The following is a 23,057-nucleotide window of genomic DNA, read 5'->3' on the forward strand; positions in this document are numbered from 1 at the left end:
GCAAACATGATATATCGTCATGGCTATAGACTACATAACCAGATGGGCTAAGTCTAAGGCCGCCACAATCACCAAGGGTGATGCCAGGACGACTACCAAGTTCCTCCAACCACGAGAATATCATAACAAGGTTTGGATGTCTCCTAGAAATCATAAGTGACTGAGGAACTCATAGTGATTGAGGGACTCATTTCTTAAATGATGTGGTGGAGTTTCTGTTAGAAGAATTTATGGATGTCCCCACCATAAGTCTTCCCCTTATTATCCGTACATAAATGGACAAGCTAAGAGCACAAACAAGGTCTTCTATGCAGTGCTCTTGAAAACAATTTAAGATTCGAGAATACACTAGGAACAAAAACTTTCATCAACATTATTGGCATGTCGAACCACCTAGAAAACATCGATAAGCACAAACAAGGTCTTCTATGCAGTGCTCTTGAAAACAATTTAAGATTCGAGAATACACTAGGAACAAAAACTTTCATCAACATTATTGGCATGTCGAACCACCTAGAAAACATCGATAAAGACTACACCATACAATTTGGTCTTTTGATTAGGTGCAATTGTCCTCCCTGTAGAATTCATGCTCCCGACTCTAAGGTCTTGACTTTGAGGGTAGCCTAACAAATGAAATTGACCAACCATGAGTTGTTTGAATGACTCGTAGAACTTAAAAAACTAGAGGAGACTCATTGGTGAGCATGTATACTAAAAAGAACAGAAGAAAAATATGGTTTGATATGAACATCAAGACCAAGAGGTTCAAGGTAGGGGACTTGGTCCTGCTTTATAACCTCAAGAAAAACAAATGGAAACTCGAGCTTAAAGAAATCTATGAGATTACCAAGAGGAGCTCTCTGATTGGAAACATTAAATGGAGGCCGAATGGAAGGATTCCTCAAAATGGGAGCAAACTCAAAAACTTCTACGAACCTCTCTCCTATGAAACTTAAAGCCATCCACCTAGCTAAGGACATGAAAAAGAAGGAAGTAGAAAAGAAAAAACAACATCGACAAGAAGCCAATGCTTGCAAGGAGCAAGCTAAAACAGTGGAGAGGCATTCTACCTGTTCACATGGTTATTGTAGATAAGGACGATAGAGAAGAAGTAAAGCCCATAAGGCTTTGCTTGGACTTTCCTACAACCACCACCAAGGGTATATCCAAACTTGCTTTACTAAACATTGGAGCAAAAAGAAACCTAATGTCCTATGATGAGAGACATGGATCTTGTTAGGCAAACCAGTCCTTGAGCCTACAAAGGCCTTAGTGCAGATTGTTTTGGACTATACAATGAATGTGAAGGTGTTATAAAGCTTAAATTCCACATTAAATCTTATCCCATGGAAGGTAGTATCTCTGTCATCACTGCAGAAGCTATGCCATAAGAAATCATCTCAAAAGAGGGTGGATTGCCAAACATGACTGCAACATTGACTGGAGAGACGAGGACCAGAACCATCAAATTCAAACAGAGAACCATGAAGGTTCTTCTTGACAAAGGAGAACTAGGACAAGTCTCCTCGGAGATCCAAATTTTTCTCTCTCTATTACAAACAAGTCCAATCGAACTGCTAAGTTCAATTAACTGCAAACTCTAAGCCTCATTGAAAGGGCCTATGAGAAAAAATCTAGACCTAAGGTTATGATACCCAAGCCAGCCAAAAGTAAAAATAAACCACATGAAAAACATAAAAACAAATAATAACTGATGTCTCTGCTTTGCCCCGCTACCCAAGGGTAAAATTTGACAAGTATGTGTACCCAAAAGTCTTAGTTATTCCAGTTGTTATACCCTATACTTATCCAAAAACCGAGTTCAAGCAACCATAATAGGTGTGGATCCCAAATGCTAGTATACTAAACCCGCATGGACAACATATATGATAAGCTAGAATGGATCCCAAGGAGAGGGAGAAACACCAAATGAAGAAAAAATCTACTTGTCCAAGGATGGATAACCACAAAACGTTCTCTTAAGGCTCATAGATATTATCAAGGACAAAGCTCGATCTGGATGCCTAAGATAAAGCCAACACAAGGTGGCTAACAACAAATCATAGGAGCTAGAGTACTCGTCATGCTCAAAGCCAATACATAAACAAGCCAAGCCAAAGCAAAAATTGGTACCTAAAAGGACCAACAAAGGCAAGGTAAACGTAGAGGAACAATTAAGTTAATCCTATAGGTGGCGATGCTACAACACCATAGCCCCATTCATTACCTCCATTTGGACCTCCAAGAGGTATCATTAATGTTAATATATCAAGGATATGTCTTTTGGATTAGCCACCATTGAACCTGCACATGGTCACTAAACTTTGCATGAGAGTGCTAATAGAATACATGCACCTGGTGGGTGATGAACATGATGATCTTTAAAGGGGATGTCTGTTTGGAAACCAACCGATATCTACTATCAACGAGGTGCACCACCCCATTACCATGCATGGTACTTGATCTTGAAGAATCCATGCGCAGTCTGATGTAGAGCTAATTATTCTCAATGCAGATTAGTTTGCAAAGCCGATTGCAATAGGCTATAATAGACCATGTAGAGACATAGATTTCACGGAAAAAGCATAGCAGATATGCGGGCAACATATGTCAGAGCTTTACAAGCTAACCCATTGGCTTCCACATATGACCCAATTAGCATGGTAATTTTTACCCAATTGGCTTCCACATATGACCCAATTAGCATGGTAATTTTTACCGCTATGTTGTGGCATAAATGAAAAAGAGAAGGGCAACCATGCACTCTTATTCACTACATTCTAAGTGGCCTACCCCACTTTCAACAAGATGGAGGGTAATGAGGACCTTGATTTTATTGACAATTTGGAGCAACAGGATTACTGAGATAAGTATGGGAAGGTAGGACAATCAGGACCTAAAGAACCCAATGAAGGAGCCAACAAAGATGTTGCGGATGCCAACTCAAGGGTCTAGAAAAAGGGGACAAGGAGCCACCCTCCTGCAAAGTTACAGATGAGCAGCCAAAGGATGCTAAAGCATACAGAAGACGAGCCCAAGGGGGTGTATTTTCCAAATCTCAATGCCGAGGCTTTTGAGGAACCACCATAGCCATAGCAAGAAGGAGGCAAGTCACAAGAAGGAGGTGAGGTCCCACATGAAATAGAGCACCTCCTTGTGGGATAGAGCACCTCACAAGAAGGAGGTGAGGTTCCACAAGGAATAGAGCACCATAGTTGCGCATGAAATTTGCCATTTTAATCCCACCAATCTATTCTTTAAAGTAGAAGAGGGAGTGCAAGAGGATATTCCTTTTGACCTCTCCCACTTGCCACCTATCCATGATTATGATGAAGCCATTTACATGCTTGTAAGGAATCTCCCTTGTGGTGAACTAATCCATAATATCCACATGCTTGAGGTCTTGCTCATGCATCTCTGCCTCTTCAAGCAATGGTTGCAAAGTATGTCTATCGAGCATGGCATATACAAGGGACGCTAATAGAGGCTAGCAAACAAAAAAGCATTCAACAGCGTGGAGATGAAGAACCAACCCAAGTGGAGCCTCTCCCACTACCTACTGGGCCACATACTACATTGTGCTAATTAATCAAAAGAATAAATCCAATGTACATGCCATTATGCAAGCACATGAGGTGGAAGGAGTATGAGGCCAAAAAGAAGATCAACCCTCTCCTCCTCAACTTCCCTAAATTCGAGTCTCCGTCGTTAAGATCCCAACATAAGAGTGGATTTGTAGACTAGTTATCCTCTTTATTGCTCCATTCAGGACATCTCTCACCATATTTGTTTACAAGACATCAAAGAGGAGAAAGGCCTGATGTAATGACATAAATACGATGAATCTCGTGTGCAATGCCTTGCCATTGACATCAACCTTAGAACCACACTTTGCCAAATCTATGAGCTATTCATTCTCATCCATGGAATCATTCAGGATGCAGGCCTTTGAAGAGGTTAATTGAGGCCACCCCCCGGCCTTCAGATCTATTCCACTCCACCCTAGAAAACAATTAAACCCTCATATTTGACGAGGCATGAAGTTAGCCTATCGGGCCAGTTGGGGGCACATGGGCAACAACCAATACCACCATGAGCTTACTATACCAAATAGTCTACCAATACCTTCAACACACCCTAGCACTAGAGATACCACCATTGAAACCATTCATGTCACATACCCTCAATAAGATCTCTCCAAGGAAGATGCCATAGAGGCTTATTGTTAACCCTTTTGGGTAATACATTAGGCCTTTGTATATATTGGGCTTCATAGAGGCTTATTGTTAACCCTTTTTGGGTAATACATTAGGCCTTTATATATATTGGACTTTATGTATATCTTTCTAGGGATATCCATGCATGTATTACGCATCTATGAGTGCATGTATATAGTGCACATGTATCACATTCTATGGGCTTTCAGGCCATATCCATCGTACATCACACATTCCACATGTAATTGGGTACATTTCACATCCTTTGGTATTATTTTAGTGCACATTTCCTAAGGTTTTAACTTAGGAAAGAGGATTAATGTGGGCATTGGCCACCTCTCATTGTGCTTGTAATTTGTAGGGACCTCCTATGCTTGACATATGATGGCATAGGAGATAGCCTCCCTTTGCTATATAGTACAATGGGGAGAGGAGGTTTCATTCGCCTCTAGCCCTAGTTATGGAATCCACTCTTGTGAGCTCATGTGTGTCTTTAGTGTGTGCATAGTTTAGGGTGTTTGAAATTTTGTTGGTTTGAGTTCCTCTTATATGTGAGAGGCATTTGGGTTGTTTGCTAACATTGCTTAATTGCTGCTTTTTCCTTTCATTGCTTTCTAGAAGGCATGCTAGTTTGAGAGTTCTCATGTGTGAGAGACATGTGATTGACCTTTTAGTTTTGTTTTTCTTTCAATAGTTTGAGAGCTCTCATGTGTGTGAGAGATATGTGATTGAGATTTTAGCTCTTGATGTCCTGGTTGAACTTTTAGAAAGCATGATTGTTTGAGAGTTCTCATGTGTGAGGGACGTGATTGAGCTTTTTGTTTCTTTTTCCTTTCATTGATAGTTGAGAGCTCTCATGTGTGTGAGAGAGATGTGATTGAGCTCTTAGCTCTTGATGTCTTGGTTGAAGATCCTCCTTATATGTAAAGCAACCAAGGGATTGATGTGTGTGTACTACTTAGAGTGGCATGCCGTGCTTCTTTTCTAGGGATTCCTTGCTTTTGGTAATTCTACCTAGCCATGTGTGACTTGCAATCCCAACCTTAATCCATTGTTGTGTGTCAAGTATGTGGTGAGAGTTGAATGTATGGTGAGAGTGGTAGTGTGGTGTGAGTGTTGAGTTGCTTTCCATTTCCTTAGTTAGGTTCCTTCCTCTTGTTTCCTTATTCCCATAGATTAGATTATTCACTATCCATTTATTTAGATTGCCTTATTCCTCTTGTTACCTTATTCCCATGGATTAGGTTATTCATTATCCATTAATTTAGATTACAAAAGAGATTAGCACATTTGTGAGCACACCCTAGAACTAGAGAGGCCACCATTGAAACCATTCATGTCACATACCCTCAATAAAGTCTATCCAAGGATAAGTCCACAAAGGCTAATTATTAACCCTTTCGGGTAACATATTAGGCCTTTCTATATTGGGCTTCATGCATATCTTTCTAGGGATATCCATGCATGTATTGCACATTTATGAGTGCATGGACATAGTGCACATGTATCACATTCTATGGGCTTTCATGCCATATCCATTGTACATCACACATTGCACATGTAATTGGGTACATTTCACACATTGCACATGTAATTGGGTACATTTCACATCACACATTGCACATGTAATTGGGTACATTTCACATCCTTTGGTATTACACACCACACGATCCAAACAAGCAAACACGCATCACTCTACGCACTCAACTCATAATCCAAACAAGCAAGCATGCATCAAAGATAGAGTAAACATGCAAGAAAGAATCAACACAAGAGCAAAAATCTAGACTCAATTGTGAAAATGGGATTATGTGTGTTGCCACCATGAGTCAAAATAACTTATATACAAGGCTCATATTTATAATGTTCAATGCCCGAGGGCCCCAAAGCTAGAAATATGTTTTTTTCTCTACTTGCTACAATTCAACTTCTTCATATATGAATCTCCACCCCCCACCTTCTCCACCATCCTCGTCCACATCGACACCTCAAGGTATCACACCTTCACAACCCTCTTCTTCTTTTGATGAAGCAATCAGATTCATGAACGTCACCCTTATATCTACTCCATCCAATCCACCCTCATTTGTGGTCAAGTTGGTGCCATTTAATTGTTAATTCCAATCACTTTAAAAGGAGGAAGATCACTTTTTTGAATTGAAGGCCACCCCTGGCCTTAATATCTACTCCACTCCACCCTATCAAACATTAAAACCCTCATATTTGACGAGGCGTGAAGTTAGCCTACCCGCCAGTTGGTGGCTCATGGAAAACAACCAATACCACCATTAGCTGACTATACCAAATAGTCTACCAATACCTTCAACACACCCTAGTACTAGAGAGACCACCATTTAAACTATTCATGTCACAGACCCTCAATAAGATCTCTCCAAGAAAGATGCCATAGAAACTTATTGTTAACCCTTTTGGGTAATACATTAGGCCTTTGTATATATTGGGCTTCATGTATATCTTTCTAGGGATATCAATGCATATATTACACATCTATGAGTGCATTTATATAGTGCACATGTATCACATTCTATGGGCTTTCATGCATATCCATTGTACGTCACACATTCCACATGTAATTGGGTACATTTCACATCCTTTGGTATTATTTCACATCCTTTGGGCTTATCACATGTATAGTGTGGTGTGAGAGTTGATGAGTTGCTCTCCATTTCTTTATTTAGGTTCCTTCCTCTTGTTACCTTATTCCCATAGATTAAATTGATCGTTATCCAGTCATTTACACTATTGTATTCCTCTTGTTACCTTATTCCCATGGATTAGGTTATTCATTATCCATTCATTAGATTACAACAGTGATTAGCACACTTGTGAGAGCACACCCTAGCACTAGAGAGGCCACCTTTGCACATGTAATTGGGTACATTTCACATCGTTTGGTATTACACACTCACCACACGATCCAAACAAGCAAACGTGCATCACTCTACACACTCACCTCATAATCCAAAGAAGCAAGCATGCATCAAAGAGAGAGTATACATGCAAGAAAGCATCAAAACAAGAGCATAAAGCTAGACTCAATTGTGAAAATGGGATTATGCGTCTTGCCATCAGTCAAAATAACTTATATACAAGCCAAATATTTATAATATTTGATCTCCCATGTATGCCCGAGGGTACCAAAGCTAGAAATAGGTTTATTTCTCTACCTACTACAATTAAAAATCTTCATATACGAATCTTCACCCCCACCTTCTCCACCATCCTCGTGCGCATTGACATCTCAAGGTAGCACACCTTCAGTACCCTCTTCTTCTTTTGATGAAGCAATTAGATTCATGAACCCCGACCTCATATCTACTACATCCAATCCACCCTTGGTTGTGGTCAAGTTGGTGCCATTTAATTGTCAATTACAATCACTTTAAAAGGAGGAAGACCACTTTCTTGAATTGAAGGCCACTCCCTGGCCTTAAGATCCACTGCACTCCACCCTAGCAAAAACAAACATTAAAATCCTCATATTTGACGAGGCATGAAGTTAGCCTACCCCACGAGTTCGTGGCACATTGACAACAACCAATACCACCATGAGTTGACTATACCAAATAGTCTACCAATACCTTCAACACACCCTAGCACTAGAGAGACCACCATTGAAACCATTCATGTCATATACGCTCAATAAGATCTCTCCAAGGAAGATGCCATAGAGGCTTATTGTTGACCCTTTTGGTGGGTAATACATTAGGCCTTTGTATATACTAGGCATGATGTATATCTTTCTAGAGATATCCATGCATGTATTGCAAATCTATGAGTGCATGTATATAGTGCAATGTATCACATTCTGTGGGTTTTCAGGCCATATCCATTGTACATCACACATTCCACATGTAATTGGGTACATTTCACATCCTTTGGTATTATTTTAGTGCACATTTCCTAAGGTTTTGACTTAGGAAAGAGGTTTAATGGGCATTAGCCACCTCTCATTGTGCTTGTAATCTGTGAGAACCTCTTATGCTTGACATATGGCATAGGAGATAGCCTCCCTTTACTATATAGTAAAATGGTGGAGGGAGGAGGTTTCATTACCCTCTGTAGCCCTAGTTGTGGAATCCACTCTTGTGAGCTCATGTACGAGTCTTTAGTATGTGCATAGTTTAGGGTTTTTTAAGTTTTGTTGGTTTGATTTCCTTGTATATGTGAGAGGCATTTTGGTTTCTTGTTAACATTTCTTCATTGCTTTTTTTTCCTCTCATTGCGTTCTAGAAGGCATGCTAGTTTGAGAGTTCTCATGTGTGAGAGACATGTGATTAAGCTCTTAGTTTTTTTTTTCCTTTCATTAAGAGTTCTCATAGGTGTGAGAGACATGTGATTGAGCTTTTAGCTCTTGATGTCTTGGTTGAAGATCCTCCTTATATGTAAAGCTACCAAGGGGTTGATGTGTGTGTACTACTTATTAGAGTGACTTGCCGTGCTACTTTTCTAGGGATTCCTTGCTTCTAGTAATGCTACATAGCCATGTGTGAGTTGCAATCCCAACCTTAATCCATTGATGTGTGCCGAGTGTATGGTGAGAGTTGAGTCTGTGGTGAGAGTGGTAGTGTGTTGTGAGTGTTCAGTTGCTTTCCATTTCCCTAGTTAGTTTCCTTCCTCTTGTTACCTTATTCCCATAGACTAGATTATTCATTATCCTTTCATTTAGATTCCCTTAGTCCTCTTGTTGCCATATTCCCATGGATTAGGTTATTCATTATCCATTCATTTAGATTACAATAGAGATTAGCACATTTGTGAGCACACCCTAGCACTAGAGAGGCCACCATGGAAAGCATTCATGTCACATACCCTCTATAAGTCTCTCCAAGGACAAAAGCCACAGAGGCTTATTATTAACGCTTTTGGGTAACACATTAGGCCTTTCTATATTGGGCTTCATGCATATCTTTCCAGGGATATCCATGCATGTATTGCACATTTGTGAGTGCATGGATATAGTGCACATGTATCACATTCTATGGGCTTTCATGACATATCCATTGTACATCACACATTGCACATGTAATTGGGTACATGTCACGTCCTTTGGTATTATTTTATTGCAAATTTCCAAAGGTTTTGACTAAGGAAAGAGGGGTGATGGGAATTAGCCACCTTTCATTACTTGTAATCTATGGGAATCTCTTATACGCTTGTTGACATATGGCATAAGAGATAGCCTCCCTGTGCTATGTAGTAACATGGTGGGGGTAGGAGGTCTCCTTTCTCTCTAACCCTAGTTGTGGAATCCACTCTTGCGAGCTCATGTGTGAGTCTTAAGTGTGTGTATAGTTTAGGGTGTTTGAAGCTTTGTTAGTTTGAGCTCCTCTTATGTGTGAGAGGCATTTGGGTTGTTTGCCTAACATTGCTTGGTTGTTTCTTTTTCCTTTCATTGCTTTCTAGAGGGCATGCTAGTTTGAGAGTTCTCATGTGTGTGAGAGACATGTGATTGAGCTTTTAGCTTCTTTTTCCTTTCATTTTCTAGTTTGAAAGTTCTCATGTGTTTGAGAGACATGTGATTGAGCTTTCAGCTAATGATGCCTTGGTTGAAGCTCTCCTTATATGTAAAGCTACAAAGGGCTTGATGTGTGTGTACTACTTAGAGTAGCAAGCCTTGCTTCTTTTCAAGGGATTCCTTGCTTGTGGTAATGGAAACCTAGCCATGTGTGAATTGCAATCCTGACCTTAATCCATTGATGTGTGAGTTGAATGTGTGTTGAGAGTGGTAGTGTGGTGTGAGTATTGAGTTGCTTTCCCTTTCCTTAGTTAGGTTCAATCCTCTTGTTACCTTATTCCCATAGATTAGGTTATTCATTGTCCATTCATTTAGATTTCTTTATTCCTCTTGTTACCTTATTACCATAGATTAGGTTATTTCATCTATTCATTTAGATTACAATTGATATTAGCATATTTGTGAGCACATTCTAGCACCACCATTAAAACCATTCATGTCACATACCCTCAATAAGATCTCTCCAAGGACGAGGCCACAGAGGCTTATTGTTAACCCTTTTGGGTAACAGATTAGGCCTTTGTATATTGGGCTTCATGTATATCTCTAGGGATATCCATGCATGTATTGCAAACCTATGAGTGCATTGATATAGTGCACATATATCACATTCTATGGGCTTTCAGGCCATATGCATTGTACATCACACATTGCACATGGTAATTGGGCACATTTCACATCATTTGGTATTATTTTAGTGCACATTTCCAAAGGTTTTGACTTAGGAAAGAGGGGTAATTGGCATTAGCCACCTCTCATTGCTTGTAATCTATGGGAATCTCTTATGCTTGACATATGGTTTGCTATGTAGTAACATGGTGGGGGGAGGAGGTATCATTCCCCTCTAGTCCTAGTTGTGTAAAAACCACCCTTGCGAGCTCATGTGTGAGTCTTGAGTGTGTGTACGGTTTAGGGTGTTTAACGCTTTATTCATTTGAGCTCCTCTTAGGTGAGAGGCATTTGGGTTGCTTGCCTAACATTGCTTGGTTGCTTCTTTTTCCTTCCATTGCTTTCTAGAAGGCATGCTAGTTTGAGAGTTCTCATGTGTGTGAGAGAAATGTGATTGAGCTTTTAGCTTCTTTATCCTTTCATTTCTAGTTTGAAAGTTCTCATGTGTGTGAGAGACATGTGATTGAGCATTTAGCTAGTGATGTCTTGATTGAAGCTCCTCCTTATATGTAAAGCTACTACGGGGTTCATGTGCGTGTAATACTTAGAGTGGAAAGCCTTGCTTCTTTTCTAGGGATCCCTTTCTTGTGGTAATGGGAACCTAGCCATGTGTGAGTTGTAATCCCGACCTTAATCCATTGATGTGTGAGTTGAGTGTGTGGTGAAAGTGGTAGTATGGTGTGAGTGTTGAGTTGCTTTCCATTTCCTTAGTTACGTTTATTCCTCTTGTTACCTTATTCCCATAGATTAGGTTATTCATTTCCATTAATTTAGATTACAACAAAGATCGACACATTCCTAAGAACATCCTAGCACTAGATAGACCACCATTGAAAGCATTCATGTCACATACCCTCAATAAAATCTCTCCAAGGACGGCCACAGAGGCCTATTGTTAACCCGTTTGGGTAACACATTAGGCCTTTCTATATCGGTGGGCTTCATGTATATCTTTCTAGGGATATCCATGCATGTATTGCACATCTATGAGTGCATGGATATAGTGCACGTGTATCACATTCTATGGGCTTTCAAGCCATGTCCTTTGTAAATCACACATTGCACATGTAATTGGGCATATTTCACATCCTTTGGTATTATTTTAGTGCACATTTTCAAAGGTTTTGACTTAGGAAAGAGAGGTAATGGATATTACACCTCTCATTACTTGTAATATATGGGAATCTCTTATGCTTGACATATGGTTTACTATATAGTCACATGGTGGAGGGAGGTGGTCTCGTTTCCCTCTAGCCCTAGTTGTGGAAAATCTGCTCTTGTGATCTCACGTGTGAGTCTTGACTGTGTCTATAGTTTAGGGTGTAGCCACATTTGGTAGTGATGTGTGGAACACACTAGGACCAATCGGGGTACTTTTTCTCTCTTTAGGATATGCTAGTAGACACCCATCTTGGAGTATACTTATCTTCTTTGTACAGCACACATTCATTATCTATCTATCATCTCATTGTATGCTCCCTTGAGCTTCTCCACTGTGTGTGTGTGTGTGTGTGTGCGCGCGCGCGCGCACAGCAACCCTATTTCCAACATTTGGTATCAGAGCATTCGCTCCTCACCCCTATGTTGCTGCCTACTCCTCACCCCGTCACCTATCTTCTTGAATCGGATCAAGGAACCCTTTTGGGAAAATAAAGAGGATCGTGAAGTGTGAAGTACTTTGTACTGAAGTTTTTCGATCGGATTTTCATTCTGGGCACGTTTTGGAGGTCGTTCTTCGGGCGATTTTTGGTTTTCTGCAGATATCTTCAAAGATCGGATTTCCACTATTCTTCATCGGATTCTAGATTAGTTTCATCATATCTACGACAGATGGGTGTGCAGATACACGAGAAAGCATCTACGAGCTTCACTTCAATAACATCGATCTCTGCATCTTATAAGGAAAATTTCTACTCACTATACTCTGCATTTCTTTCACACATCTTGCAGGTCTCCATTGTCAGTGACCAAGTTATTAGAATCCACCTTGGTTGCATCAAAGAGCACTCTGCACTCTGCAGGTTGCATGATTACTTGCTTGGGTATTATCAAAAATGGCAGATAGTGATGTATTTTGAATGTTATCTGAGGATAAGCTTGACATGACCAACTACCCATTATGGTCCTATATGATGCGGCATGTATTGGTAGCCAAAGAGCTATGGAATTTTTTGGTTGGCATTGAGAAACCTCCTGGTTCTTCTGATGAACATGATGCAAAAGGCACATCTATAAAAATAGACTCAGTTTCAAATGGTACATTACCACAAGATAGCATACCTCCTATGCAAGAATAAACAAAGTGGGATGGAAGAGATGCGCAGGCACATGCGTTGTTTGCTTTGTCAGAGTCAAGAGAAGTATCATTCCTCACATTTGGTCTTGCAAGACTACTAAACATGCTTGGGATGCACTTTTGCCATTATACTAGGTACGTAATGAAGCATATATTGCTTATATATGCAAGCAATTAGAGTCAGAACATATGGATGAGGGAGACTCCATGGATAGTTTTCTTACAAAAATCAAGGATTTTAAAGGAGAAGTTGGCCAGTGTTAATAAAATATATCCTAACAGTTTATTGGTGCCTACTGTCTTGAATGCATTGCTAAACTCATATCAAGGTTTTGCTTCTACCACTTATGATGAAAGGCAATCCAGATGCCTTGAATTTTGAAGAGTTGGTTTATGTTATCTTGTAAGAAGAGCAATCCAGGCAAAACAAATATGTCATGCGTACAGGAGATCAAGCTTTTGCTGCTAGTCAATAAAAAGAAAAAGGTAAATCCTTTCATTAGGGTAGTTACAAGCCAAAATCAGAGTCATCAAGCAAGCCTATGCAGCGACAAGGAAGGCGATAAACCAAAGAAAAAGGAAAAATATAACTATTGCAGCAAGAAACCTAGTCACTACATTAATGAGTGCAAGAAATGGCTGGAGAAGGAGAAAAAGAAAGACTCGGGTATGGCTGTAGTAGCTGATGCATCGGCATCCAATGCAAAAAACAAAGAATCTACAAACTATGCACATGATGATTAGGCTTTCATTTTGCAATGCAGTTATGACCTTTTGCATAAGGATGTACACATGGCTGTTACAAATGTGCATGTCTAGTATTTTGATAGTGATGCTAGTAAGCACATTACTTCTCATCGCAGTTTGTTCTCATCATTTGAATCTTATCCACAAGAAAATACGAAAACATGTGCAAACAACTCCTCATATCTTGTAAAAGGAGTTGGTAAAATTGTTCTCACTGCTGTAAATGGTGGAACAATCATGCTTTCACATGTATTATATATACCAGGGATCAAGAAGAACTTGTTATCTGTCTCTTACAGTTGGCTTAGTGGTTCAGTTTAAGGATGACATATGTATTGTTCATGATCGCAATGAAGGAAAGATAATTGTTACTTCTGGTACTTTGTCTCATGGCCTTTATAGGCTAGATGCTTATGAAAGACAAAGGTATGCTACATGTATAGTTTCTGCCACAAAGGCAATTGTTGATGCTAAGTTGTGGCATGCATGCTTTGGTCACTTAAACTTTAGAAGTTTGTTGCGTTTGCATAAACATGACATGGTATCTGAGCTACCACATCTTGAAAACCCTATCAAACATGTTTCTGAGGGATGTATTCTTGGAAAAATGCACAGCGGGCATCATTTCCCAAAGATGGTTTAGTTAGTGCTGTCTAAAAATTGTAGCTTATACACAGTGATGTATGTGGTCCTATGAGGACACCATCTATTGGGGGCTACCTCTATGTTGTCACATTCATTGATGATTATTCCAGGCGTACCTGGGTATATCCATTGAAACAAAAATCAGAGGTTTTATGTGCTTTAGGCACTTTGCTGCTATGGTTCAAAATGCTTTTGCATGTAAGATTTGGTACCCGGCATACTGATCGAGGGAGGGTGTATATGTCTAGGGAGTTTCATGCATACATGGCTGATAATGGGATAAAACACAAATGTATTGTGCCCTACACACCTCAGCAAAACGGTGTAGCTAAACGTAAAAATAGGTCTCTCATGGAGATGGCACATTGTATGGTCAAAAGTTAGGAGTTACCTCATAGTTTCTTGCTAGAAGCCGTCATGTGTGTAACATATGTTTTGAACATGTGTCCTTCAAAGGCTTCTCATTCAATTACGCCTTTTGAAGCTTGGAAGAGTAGAAAGCCCTATGTGACTCATTTACACATTTTTTGTTGTCTTGCTTATGCAATTGTGCCCAAGCAACTTTGCAACAAGCTTGACGATAAGGTTGTTAAATGTATTTTTGTGGAATACATCTCAAAAAGTAAGGGTTACCATCTCTATCATCCTGCTACCAAGCGGATTCTTGTGAGTAGAGATATATTTGTGGAAGATGCAATTCATCCCTTGCTTTCATGTAAAAAACAGCAAAATGTATGTTTGCATGACATATTTGATGCTCTCCTTCTATTGTTCAAGCTCAAACGGAAAGCAGATGACAGTGTTGATAAGCGATACAAAGATAGGCTTGTTGCAAAGGGCACAAGAAAAAGACATTGACTATGGTGAAACCTTTGCACCCACATGTTGTATGACTACCATGTGGACTATCCTTGCATTTGCAACACATAAAGGTTGAAATGTATGTCAATTGGTTGCACAGGGTTTTTGCAATAGCCCAACTGACAGTACCCTCTATATTAAGGGGACTAAGGATGTTTTATTGGTCATTGTGTTAAACGTTAACGACATGCTGCTCACAAGCCCTAATGATGATCATATTTTAGCTTTTATATAGCTGATTTAGAAAATTCTTTTGAGATGTCAGATCTTGGACTATTGCACTATTACTTGGGCATTGATTTTTGGCAGCATAATGATAGCAATGTTATGCTGCTCTGCAAAGAAAATACATAGATGCATTGTTGAAGAGGTTCAATCTTGAAGACTGTAAACCTGTGGCTACACTTGAAGATTATTGAAGAGGTTCAATTTTGCCAAGTTTATGGCTAAGTCTTAAAGATGCTGGCTTGTATTAAGAAGCTGTTGGATTTCTCATGTTTTTGTGTAACACCGAGCTTGACATTCAGTATGTGGTCTCAATATTGAGCAGATTTACGCATAGCCTAGGCTCAAACCATTGGCAGTCTATCAAACGGGTGTTCCGTTACCTAAAGGACACTAAGCACTTTGGGCTATTTTATCCTAAGGGGGGTAAATCACAACTGCATGCATTTACAGACTTAGACTAGGCTGGATGTTATGACACACGAGTGTCCACGAGTGGTTTTTGTTTAAGCCTTAGTGATTCACGTATATCATGGCTCAACAAGAAGAAACCCACTGTGGCCACTTCTAGCTGTGAAGTTGAGTACATGGCGGCATTTACAGCTATAGTTGAGTGTTTTTGACTCAAGCACCTTATTGTTGATTTGGGTATTGATGGCAAGTCCTTAGCCACTACTATCTTCACTCATAGTCAGAGCGCTATGGCAGCAAGGAATCCAGTTTTTCATGCTCGCACAAAGCACGTTGAGGTGCACTATCATTATGTCAAAGGAGAGATGCTCTACAGGGAAAATCAACTTGGCTTGTGTGCCAACACATGACAACTTGGCAGATTTGTTCACGAAGGCTCTCACACGGGAGAAATTTAAAACTTTTCACAAAGCTTTAACTTACTTCCCTTTGGGGACTAGTCTGGGCTCCCTATCACATTCCAAAGAGCCTGGCACATCTCTATACTTCTAGTGCCAGCTCACCCCTTGTTCACATCATCACTCTCAGGAGGGATTTGTAGCCATATTTGGCAGTGATGTGTGTGACCACACTAGGACCAGCCGGGGTACTTTTTCCCTCTTAGGAGGTTTTTCCCTCGTGCTAGTATACACCCATCTTGGGGTATACTTATCTTCTTTGTACAGCACACATTCATTATCTATCTATCATCTCATTGTGTGCTTCCTTGAGCTTCTCCACTGTGTGTGTGTGTGTGTGTGTGTGTGTGTGTGTGTGTGTGTGTGCATGCACGCATTCTTGCAACCCTATTTTCAACATAGGGTGTTTGAAGCTTTGTTAATTTGATCTCCTCCTATGTGTGAGAATTATTTGGGTTTCTTACCCAATATTGCTTGGTTGCGTCTTTTTCCTTTCATTACTTTCTAGAAGGCATGCTAGTTTGAGAGTTCTCATGTGTGTGAGAGACATGTGATTGAGCTTTTTGCTTATTTTTCATTTCATTGCTAGTTTGAAAGTTCTCATGTGTGTGAGAGACACATGATTGAACTATTCAATAGTGATGTCTTGGTTGAAGCTCCTCCTTATATATAAAGCTACCAAGGGGTTGATGTGTGTGTACTAGATAGAGTGGCATGCCTTGCTTCCTTTCTAGGGATTCCTTGCTTGTGGTGATGGTACCTAACCATGTGTGAGTTGAAATCCCACTCTAATCCATTCATGTGTGAGTTGAGTGTGTAGTAAGATTAATAGAATGGTGTGAGTGTTGAGGTTCTTTCCGTTTCCTTAGTTAGGTGCATTTCTCTTGTTACCTTATTCCCATAGATTAGGTTATTCATTATCTTCTCATTTAAATTGCCTTGTTCCTCTTGTTACCTTATTCCCATACTAGGTTATTCATCATACATTCATCTAGATTACAATCAAGAATAGCATATTCATGAGCACACCCTAGAACTAGAGAGACCCCACCAAAAACCATTCATGTCACATACCCTCAATAAGATCTCTCCAAGGATGACGCTAGAGAGGCTTATTGTTAACCCTTTTGGGTAACAGATTAGGTCTTTGTATATTGGGCTTCATATATATCTTTCTAGGGATATCCATACATGTATTACACATTTATGAGTGCATGGTATAGTGCACATGTATCACATTCTATGGGCTTTCAAGCCATATACATTGTACATCACACATTGCACATGTAATTGGGTACATTTCACATCCTTTGGTATTTTTTTGTGCACATTTCCTAAGGTTTTGACTTAGGAAAGAGGGGTAATGGGCATTAGCCTCCTCTCATTGCTGCTTGTAATCTGTGGAAATCTCTTATGCTTGACAAGTGGTTTGCTATATAGTAACATGGTGGGGGAAGGAGGTCGCATTCCCCTCTTTCCCTAGTTGTGGAATCCACTCGTGAGCTCACGTGTGTCTTGAGTGTGTGTATAGTTTAGGGTGTTTGAAGCTCTGTTGGTTTGAGCTCCTTCTATGTGTGAGAGGCATTTAGGGTGCTTGCTACTAGTATTGCTTGGTTGACTCTTTTTCCTTTCATTGCTTTCTAGAAGGCATGCTAGTTTGAGAATTCTCATGTGTGAGAGATGTGATTGAGCTTTTAGCTTCTTTTTCCTTTCATTTGCTAGTTTGAAAGTTTTCATGTGTGTGTGAGGGTGTGTGAGATGTGATTGAGCATTTAGCTCTACTGATGTCTTAGTTGAAGCTCCTCCTTATGTGTAAAGCTACTAAGGGGTTGATGTGTTTGTACTACTTAGAGTGGCAGTCCTTGATGTGTTTGTACTACTTAGAGTGGCAGGCCTTTCTTAGAGTGGTAGTCCTTGATGTGCGTGTACTACTTAGAGTGGCATGCCTTGCTTCTTTTCTAGGTATTTCTTGCTTGTGGTAATGGTACCTAGCCATGTGTGAGTTGTCTTAATCCATTGATGTGTGAGTTGAGTGTGTACCGAGAGTGGTAGTGTGATATGAGTGTTGAGTTACTTCTCTTGTTACCTTATTCCCATAGATTAGGTTATACATTATCCATTCATTTAGATTACCTTATTCCTCTTGTTACCATTATTCTTTATTCTTAGCTTGAGGGTTTGGGTGAGAGACAAGCTCTTGAGCATCTTTCATGAGTATTTCATCAACCCGTGATGGCTTAACAATCGTTCTGTTGCTAGGACAAGTTCGCAACAAGGAGGCAAAACAATAAACGGACTCCTCACATCAAGCCTACAACATTTGCAAGCAACTAAAGGGAGAATCTTATTTTATTTTTTGATACTTAAATTTTTATCTTAAAAAATAACCCACTAACATTTTATTTTATTTTTTTGTAACCCCTATGCACCCCCCTTTTTTTTAATTCTCAACCTCATTTTTTTATAACCCCTATGCACCCCCCTTTAGACTCCCACTTCTACACAACTACCCATTCTTTTATTTTTATTAAGCCCCACCCATACCCCTCTTACACCCCCATTTAATCCACCACCATCTCCTCTCTTACATCCACTTACACTCACATTAACACCCTTATCACCCCCTTACACCATCATTAAACCACACCCATGATTGTTACACAACCATTAACACCTCCATCACCCCCCCCCCCATGTTCTCTTTTTAAAACTTGTATATATTCTCTTTTTTCCTAATCCCTATTTTCAAATTTAACATTTTAGTCCAAAAATATATATTTTTAAAATCAAAACCTATATTTTAATTAAAACTAACCCTCCATTTCTAACTAAACCTCTCCCCTTGCATTTATTTTCATTTCCAAAATATATCAAAAAAAGGGGGGGCGAGGGAGGGGAGAAAGAAGAGAAGACTATTTACCCCTTCTTGCGCTTACCTAAGTAATATTGGCACAAAAGGTAGCACATGCACATTGATCACAAATATACATTTTGCTCCAATCCTTTTGTGATGTAGCATGCATTCCTCACTACTTCATTAGATACCCATCCCCCATGAACACACTTGCATCTTTCGGTATTATGAGCATATATGGGGCTCACTTCCTTTCTTGAGGGTGGCATGGAAGGATTTTGCTTGTGTGAGTTTTGAGACACGTGGTCTCTGCACATCATGATATGATGTATAGAGGCTCTATATTGCATATGGCTCAACATGGCCTCCCCCATTGCCTCTTACTACAGGATTACATAGAATTTTTTGTATCCACAGTTTCACATCCAGGTGCTACAACATGACACCTATCTTGTTCCCCCTACATTGAGATAGCATGTGTTGTGATTAGCACACCCATCATGTATCCATATTCTCTCTCATCAATGGTGGAGCTTCATTTGTCCTCATCATCGACAGCTGCTTCAAATCATTTGGAGCCAATGTCTATGGACTATGCAGCAATAAATAGCCTCGACACCAGCTATTTCTCATCCTTTGGCTTGCTCTTTTTATCAGCAAGATTTCTCATGGCACAATGCACAGGTAAAACCATGTTAACCTATAAAGTGGTTGACATATAATGATAAATATGTTCAATAGCTTACCTTAGCCAAATCATGTGCCATTGAGCCTTTTTTGGGTCACAATTACAACTTCCCGATGTGTATACGCTAGCTCATAACGCATCTCAAGGTTGGCCTATAACAAAGGGATACAAGGATCAATATGTAGATGGAGTGTAGGCTAGAGATGGTATCAAAGGAGATGAAGTGTAGAGTAGGCGAACTTGCGGTGAGGGGGGGAGGAAGGATTGTGCAAGCCGGAGGTGAACCATAGGATGCTAGAGTATAGTGAGAGGAGCTTCTTGTTTTTAGAGTAATAAGGAAAGGGGTGCACCCTAAGGTTTTTCTTCTTCTTCTTCTTCTTTTTGGGGGGGGCGGGGGGGTATTCTGAAATAAAAGTCAACCTACACCACCTCTCCCCGTGTCCTAATAAGCCCTTGCCACACCACAAGGTATACATTGTGATTCCATGCCTTATTCCAGCTCCACATACATCCTCATTAGGCCACTTACACATCCATGGCCTTCTCTGGAGCATCTGCTCTCACCACTTTCATTTGGGATCTTGGCATCCAAGACTAGGACTATCATTTGGCTACAATTTCTTCATCAGCAAGTTCACTTTGTTTATCTAATGCTTTATCAAGAGCACTTGCTCTTAGATCATTTGTCTATGATCCATGCATTCCATTATGGAAGCCCCATCTCTTGACTTGGGATCATAGAGGAGTTGGTCTCATTTAGAGGTGGGGGTGTCAACCTCTACTTCTATTTCATAGGCTTCATCGATATATCTTCATCTACATGGGCTTCATCGACACATCTTTTGATCTACATTGCTTGCACGCATTACTAGAACACACATGCCCACCAAAAAAAAAAATCACGTGTGGGTTGTTGAGAAGCTTATGCACCACCAAATGAAATCAATGGGAGTAAGACTCAAATTGCATCCCAGTAACCATTTGATGGCTTTGCATCTCTTGAAGTGTTTCAAGGTGATCAGTGGTTTGCCCCACAGTAGTAAGAGCTCAAGCAGGGACACACACAGGTGATGTCGAGGGGGTATAAAATGACCTCGTTCGTTGTGCAACATCTTTCGTGAAGCCAGACGAGCGCCTCAATGATGCAGCAGTATTGATGACATAACTCAATGCTGGCTCCATCGGCTGTAACCCATTCGTGAAACGTGCCTGCAGGTGGGAGAAAATTGATCAGTGTTTAGTACAGTAGTCCTCCAGGTGCAGTTAGGCGCTTACAGTACCTCAAGACATTGCTATTGTAAGGCGAGATGAACAGGAAGGTCCTGTAGATTAAGGATCAGATCTGGCCTGCTGGATTGGATAGTCCATCGGTTGATCTAGAGGATGAATTGAGTGGCTGATTGGAGTCCCTTTTTTACATTATAAAGTTGAGCGTTCCAACTAAGATTAAGGCTTTGTTTAACCTCAACAGCTGGAGCTTCATAGCTGTTATCTTCAAGGAGGACTGCAAATGCTTGCGCCTTGGCAGAGGCATGGACTGATATCAAAGCCGCCTAGAATTTCAAGTCAATAGACTAACAAATGCCCTAAGGATCTGAAAACATACAAAGGCCCTTCACTCTGATCTTGCTTCGCGTATTACAGGCATGAAAAGATGTTTGGCAACATAATAGGTGTTTCAGGCATGGACTACCTCACTAGACATCAAATTAAATGGGCTTAAAGATAGCATTCTTGACAGACATTAAAAACTTAAGCTTGACATAAAAAAACCCGATAACCTATCGCTTGTATAGAACTTTGTTGCTATACAACAACTGATATTCTTCCAACAATATGGGGTAATGCAGCAGAAAAAGAAGCCAAGATGGCTCACCAAATACATCCCTATCCAGAGCATACCTCACAAAATCATAGCATGTGCCACACTATGGACAGTCTTGGGATTTACAGTGCACCTCCCAAATTCACAAAAAGGACAGTCCCTGCCATGTAATCACATAATCCTACTACTCAGCTCAACCATAAATAAAAAGCATAGGCTAAACTCCATAGACGGTTAAGTTAGAATAGTAATCACATGTTTTTTTAGATAGAGCTGTGGCCTGCTAAAGCACCAAAACTCAAAATTAAACCAAGTCTTAAACTAAGCGAGAGGCAACAACAATTTCATTGATTACAGCCAAAGAGAAGCCAACAATTTCATTGATTACAGCCAAAGAGAAACCATCAACTCAACACACCATGAATCAGGTTGCTTTTCTCACAAATGCATGTGCCAATACCAGTCAAATAATACACGCTGACCAAGGAGTCAAACAAAGAATCAATACTAAAGATACTGAGCATGTGGAAAAATGCACCTTCCACACAGCTAAAAATGTGTGGAAGCATGTATGAAAAACAATCATATGCTGGATAGATGGTGATTACCATTCATTCACGTTTCAAGTTATACCCGATTCTCTTTAACCAGAGGGAAAAAACGAGAAAAAGGAGGGAAATTGCAAGAAGCCATGCAGAGAAAAATACTGGTTACACCATCCTCAACTCTTGCAAGAAAGACTTCCCCGTCGCCAATATACTCGCCACAAAACATCAACTAAGGTATATGTAAACTTTTATGAGCAAACGTTCCACATGTAGCCAAAGAAAATAAAACTTTATTGAAGCAGTTTAACTTGCAAATCATGATTGATTGTATAATCAAATAGTATGAGGTTGTAGACAGCTGATCAAACACAGAGCTTGCTATAAAATTGGTTGTTCGGGTGGGCAAATCAAAGATCTACCAGTGTACAAATACTGTGCTTTGAAGAAGCAGTGCAAGTGAACAACACTACGCACGAAGCCTGCATTCAGGTTTCTAGCCCTTCCTGTGAACTATTGGCCAGTGAGAATTCCCAGCAAAACTACACTGAAAGCCACCCCCACAGAAAGCGGAGACACTTAAGACTGAATTGATAGGAGCTTCCCTGCAAAGCAAACACTAGGCCTAGCCTTTCTAAATAATATAGCGCGCACAAATGAGTGCCTGTTAAATTGTAGATCAGCCCTGCACCAGGTTGGAGATGAACAGATGGCGTAAAGGAGATCTGCATTATTAACATAGCAGACGAGCTTCCTTGCACACCTGATTTTCAATTTCCATTGATCACTAAAGAATCACTCGTAAGGCCCAAACTTTACATTACTCGTGCAAATGTAAAGTGCAAATTATCTACCAACCTTTATAAAGAGCCTAAGTGTGATCTTGACTCCATGAGAGTTTACTCACAAGGCTTCAGACCATCAACTCCATCGTGCATTGCAAGACAACATGCTATCATCTATGGCATTCCACTCATGTCATCCACGCCCAAGAGTAGGTGCAAGTTCATGCATAAAGATGTGTCCATCTTCATGCATGGATAAATCAGCAGATCTTTCAGAATATAGCTCCCC

Source organism: Cibotium barometz, chromosome 30, assembly GCF_041138505.1.
Source record: "Cibotium barometz isolate CiBa-2024 chromosome 30, ASM4113850v1, whole genome shotgun sequence".
Lineage (NCBI taxonomy): Eukaryota > Viridiplantae > Streptophyta > Polypodiopsida > Cyatheales > Cibotiaceae > Cibotium > Cibotium barometz.